At 38.0% G+C, this 6,000-nt stretch overlaps 1 pseudogene; it reads left to right on the top strand.

Moving 5' to 3' along the window:
- Positions 1-1,295: 1,295 nt before the first annotated feature.
- LOC114645033 (zinc finger protein 585B-like) lies at positions 1,296-4,883 on the top strand (annotated as a pseudogene).
- Positions 4,884-6,000: the final 1,117 nt, after the last annotated feature.

The raw sequence follows: 6,000 nt of genomic DNA, 5'->3' as shown, positions 1-6,000 counted from the left end.
GATGAAAAGAGGTGACAATATGGTTTTCATGCAGGCAGAAAACTTGGTGGCAGTGGCATGGCACGATGGCAAATGGGTGACTTGTCTCTCTACAGTACACACTAACAATATGTGTGAGAAAGTGCAGCAACAGACAATTGAAAAGGAGGCACCAAAGCAACACGTATTGTAAGGAGTGCAATGTGGCAATGACTGAAATTGGCTGCTTTGAGCTAGATCAGACTTTGCTGTGTAAAATGTATGTGATATGTATGTGAAATCATAGAGTATGCAGGCTCATACAACATGCAAGACAGTAACATTTGTCAAAAGGAAATATTTTTTGTTGATTTGATATGTTAAACAATTGCTTTGTGTTCTTTTTTAAAAATGTTAGTTTTTGGAAAAATTTTCAGCCCTGGGAGAAAAGAAACAAAAAAAAAATTAGCCCTAAAAGAGTTAAATACATTTTTAAATCCATTAGCAACAAAAAAGCCCCTGACCCAGGTGGTTTGAAGACAGAAGTATATTTTGCATTTTAGCTGCAAGTGTCCTGTTTGCTTTTTCAGGTCAGGGGTCACTTGGGTCTCTGGGATTTTTTGTGACCTGCGTGTTTTATTCATTTAAGTTTTACTCTGTTCTCATTGTATATTAAAATGTTTTTGCTTTACTTTTCTCTGCCTGTTTTTAAAATCAATTTAAAAAACATTATGGAGTCCATGGCTTTGGACTAATTGTGTACAAATATCAAGACACATTCTGCTTAATAAGTTAATTTCACACATTTGACATGACACTCTCCAGTATAATGATGGGTCATGATGATTATTACTTTCTACCTGCAATAATTAACAATATCTAATGTTATAATATTTTAAGAATATTAGATAGATAGATAGATAGATAGATAGATAGATAGATAGATAGATAGATAGATAGATAGATAGATAGATACTTTATTAATCCCAACAGGGAAATTCATAGACGAAATGGTGATGCCATTCTGTAATGTAGTAAAAAAAATGAACAATAGTCTTTTTGATTGTGTCTGTCACATGTGATGTATTTATTTTACTATTTTCACTTTTTGGTTCCTATAATTGTGCTCATGTGCAGAGTAGTTGAAATACAAATGAAAATAATGAACAAGTTGAGTCTCTAATTACTTGCAACTTAAGTCTTATGAATGCTTAAAGTTTGTTCATAAATTAAACAAATATGTATTTATTGTTATAAGATAATGTCAGTTTTAAAGTGGTGGGTTAAAAACTTTTTTATTTTTTAAACTTTATACAGGAATCAATCTTCACTGCTGTTCTGAATGTGGTAAACAGTTTTCAGAAAGAAGCCATTTACAGCGCCACAAAATAATTCACACAGGGGAGAAGCCATATTGCTGTTCTGAATGTGGCAAAAAGTTTACACTGAGAAGCAGTCTTAAGAGGCACCAAAGAATTCACTCAGGAGAGAATCTGTATTACTGTTCTGAATGTGGTAAACAGTTTATAAACAGAGGCCATCTTGAGACCCACCAAAGAATTCACTCAGGAGAGAAGCCGTATTGCTGTTCTGAATGTGGTAAACAGTTTACATGGAGAAGCCATCTTCAGAGCCACCAAAGAATTCACACAGGGGAGAAGCCATATTGCTGTTTTGAATGTGGCAATAAGTTTACACTGAGAAGCAGTCTTAAGAGGCACCAAAGAATTCACTCAGGAGAGAAGCCGTATTGCTGTTCTAAATGTGGTAAACAGTTTTCACGGAGAAGCCATCTTCAGATCCACCGAAGAATTCACACAGGGGAGAAGCCATATTGCTACTCTGAATGTGGTAAACAGTTGTCAGATGGAAGCAGTTTTCAGCACCACAAAATAATTCACACAGGACAGAAGCCATATTGCTGTTCTGAATGTGGCAAAAAGTTTACACTGAGAAGCCATCTTAAGAACCACCAAATAATTCACTCAGGAGAGAAGCCATATGACTGCTCTGAATGTGGTAAACAGTTTTCACAAAGATTACAGCTTCAAAGGCACCAAATAATTCACACAGGAGAGAAGCCGTATTGCTGTTCTGATTGTAGTAAAACGTTTTCACAGAAAAGCCATCTTCAGACCCACCAAAGAATCCACACAGGGGAGAAACCGTATTGCTGTTCTGATTGTGGTAATACGTTTTCACAGAAAAGCCATCTTCAGACCCACCAAAGAATTCACACAGGGGAGAAGCCGTATGACTGTTCTGAATGTGGTAAACAGTTTTCACAAAGATTACAGCTTCAAAGGCACCAAATAATTCACACAGGAGAGAAGCCGTATTGCTGTTCTGATTGTGGTAAAACGTTTTCACAGAAAAGCCATCTTCAGACCCACCAAAGAATCCACACAGGGGAGAAGCCGTATTGCTGTTCTGAATGTGGTAAACAGTTTTCAGATGGAAGCAGTTTTCAGCACCACAAAATTATTCACACAGGACAGAAGCCATATTGCTGTTCTGAATGTGGCAAAAAGTTTACACTGAGAAGCCATCTTAAGAACCACCAAATAATTCACTCAGGAGAGAAGCCATATGACTGCTCTGAATGTGGTAAACAGTTTTCACAAAGATTACAGCTTCAAAGGCACCAAATAATTCACACAGGAGAGAAGCCGTATTGCTGTTCTGATTGTGGTAAAACGTTTTCACAGAAAATCCATCTTCAGACCCACCAAAGAATCCACACAGGGGAGAAACCGTATTGCTGTTCTGATTGTGGTAAAACGTTTTCACAGAAAAGCAATCTTCGGACCCACCAAAGAATTCACACAGGGGAGAAGCCGTATGACTGTTCTGAATGTGGCAAAGAGTTTTCACAAAGATTACAGCTTCAAAGACACCAACGATTTCACACAGGATAGAAGCCGTATGACTGCTCTGAATGTGGTAAACCATTTTCAGAAAGAAGCCATTTACAGCGCCATAAAATAATTCACACAGGATAGAAGCCATATTGCTGCCTTGAATGTGATAAACAATTCTCTCATACTAGTTATCTTCAGACACACATTAAAACTTGCAAAGGAGAGAAAACATATTGCTGTTCTGAATGTCGTAAAAAGTTTATACAGAGAGGCCATTTTCAGATCCACCAAAGAATTCACACAGGGGAGAAGCCATATTGCTGTTTTGAATGTGGCAATAAGTTTACACTGAGAAGCAGTCTTAAGAGGCACCAAAGAATTCACTCAGGAGAGAAGCCGTATTGCTGTTCTAAATGTGGTAAACAGTTTTCACGGAGAAGCCATCTTCAGATCCACCGAAGAATTCACACAGGGGAGAAGCCATATTGCTACTCTGAATGTGGTAAACAGTTGTCAGATGGAAGCAGTTTTCAGCACCACAAAATAATTCACACAGGACAGAAGCCATATTGCTGTTCTGAATGTGGCAAAAAGTTTACACTGAGAAGCCATCTTAAGAACCACCAAATAATTCACTCAGGAGAGAAGCCATATGACTGCTCTGAATGTGGTAAACAGTTTTCACAAAGATTACAGCTTCAAAGGCACCAAATAATTCACACAGGAGAGAAGCCGTATTGCTGTTCTGATTGTAGTAAAACGTTTTCACAGAAAAGCCATCTTCAGACCCACCAAAGAATCCACACAGGGGAGAAACCGTATTGCTGTTCTGATTGTGGTAATACGTTTTCACAGAAAAGCCATCTTCAGACCCACCAAAGAATTCACACAGGGGAGAAGCCGTATGACTGTTCTGAATGTGGTAAACAGTTTTCACAAAGATTACAGCTTCAAAGGCACCAAATAATTCACACAGGAGAGAAGCCGTATTGCTGTTCTGATTGTGGTAAAACGTTTTCACAGAAAAGCCATCTTCAGACCCACCAAAGAATCCACACAGGGGAGAAGCCGTATTGCTGTTCTGAATGTGGTAAACAGTTTTCAGATGGAAGCAGTTTTCAGCACCACAAAATTATTCACACAGGACAGAAGCCATATTGCTGTTCTGAATGTGGCAAAAAGTTTACACTGAGAAGCCATCTTAAGAACCACCAAATAATTCACTCAGGAGAGAAGCCATATGACTGCTCTGAATGTGGTAAACAGTTTTCACAAAGATTACAGCTTCAAAGGCACCAAATAATTCACACAGGAGAGAAGCCGTATTGCTGTTCTGATTGTGGTAAAACGTTTTCACAGAAAATCCATCTTCAGACCCACCAAAGAATCCACACAGGGGAGAAACCGTATTGCTGTTCTGATTGTGGTAAAACGTTTTCACAGAAAAGCAATCTTCGGACCCACCAAAGAATTCACACAGGGGAGAAGCCGTATGACTGTTCTGAATGTGGCAAAGAGTTTTCACAAAGATTACAGCTTCAAAGACACCAACGATTTCACACAGGATAGAAGCCGTATGACTGCTCTGAATGTGGTAAACCATTTTCAGAAAGAAGCCATTTACAGCGCCATAAAATAATTCACACAGGATAGAAGCCATATTGCTGCCTTGAATGTGATAAACAATTCTCTCATACTAGTTATCTTCAGACACACATTAAAACTTGCAAAGGAGAGAAAACATATTGCTGTTCTGAATGTCGTAAAAAGTTTATACAGAGAGGCCATTTTCAGATCCACCAAAGAATCCACACAGGGGAGAAGCCATATGACTGTTCTGAATGTGGTGAAAAGTTTTTAGAAAGACGAAATTTTCAGTGCCACAAAGTAATTCACACAGGACAGAAGCCATATTGCTGTTTTGAATGTGGCAAAAAGTTTTCACTGAGAAGCTATCTTCAGAAACATCAAGTAATTCACACGAGAGGGGAAAAAAAATGGCAAACTCCCCCAACTTGTCTACAGATGAACACAGTACAATATGCTAAGCAGCAGAAGAAGTAATTAAAGTTTGATGAAAACAAAAAGAAGTAATTGTGGAAACTACAAGTAAAGTGGTAAATACACTGCCCACGTCCAGCAGCCTCATATGGATAGAGAACTCACACACGCATGGCTTATGAGGAGTGAACAAAGACCAAAACATGTACACCTCATCATAGGTGCACAACACATTGGCTTGCACACAAAGTGGTTCAGATCATAAATAGAAAAACAAAATTAAAAAAAAAAAACAACCCATAATTGTCGCTTCTGCCACAATAGAAAAAATTTGCAAAAAATAATCCAGAATTATTGCTTCTACCAAAGAGAACTGGAAACAGTCACACATCTCATTGCTGGGTGCGAGATACTGATTGTGGTGTTGTGCAGTGTATAATCACCAGCAAAGTGGCCAGGCTCATTCGCTGGAAACTCTGCAAGAAGTACAACTTACTGGGACCACAAAGACACTGGGACCACAACTCAGACCACACAATGGACAATGAGGAGGTGCAGGTCACTTGTAGCACAGCAATACTGACTGACTGAAAAATAGAGGATAGAAAACCAGACTAAAAAAGCCTGGATAATAGAAGTATCAGTCCTTAGTCATTACTTAGTCCTAAGAATGGAGAGGCTAAAAGGTAACAAAATACCAAACAATGCCATCTGAGATATGACAAATGAAATATGGGACCAAAAAAAAATGTAAACTGTTCTTGTTCTAGGATCAACAGGACTGATAAAGAAAAACTTTCAGACCCATGTTGACCAATCACAATACCTCCTTCTGACCTGAGAGGATGACATATTTAGAATTAAGGTGCTTCAGTCTTTCCAAATAATAAAGTATGGTGCTAATAGAACTATAAGAAACATGTCACTTATGTATTAATAAATACAGATGTATTAAGCTAACTGAACAAATGTAACCTAATATAGACGCTAAGCTGTAAGAGAATATTCTTGTAAGACAAATGTACTAAACTAACTTTTAAGGTAGCTTTTGATATTGTATAATCAATTATTACGTGTGATGATCATTATGTGCGAAATGTAAGCTCTAATAAGAATGTGCTGTGCCTTAACCGACTGTATAACATTAATCCTCTTATAAGCTGAAATAAGATTCTTAAAT

This window comes from Erpetoichthys calabaricus (assembly GCF_900747795.2).
Source record: "Erpetoichthys calabaricus chromosome 1 unlocalized genomic scaffold, fErpCal1.3 SUPER_1_unloc_25, whole genome shotgun sequence".
Lineage (NCBI taxonomy): Eukaryota > Metazoa > Chordata > Cladistia > Polypteriformes > Polypteridae > Erpetoichthys > Erpetoichthys calabaricus.
This window is presented reverse-complemented; position numbering and strand designations above follow the sequence as displayed.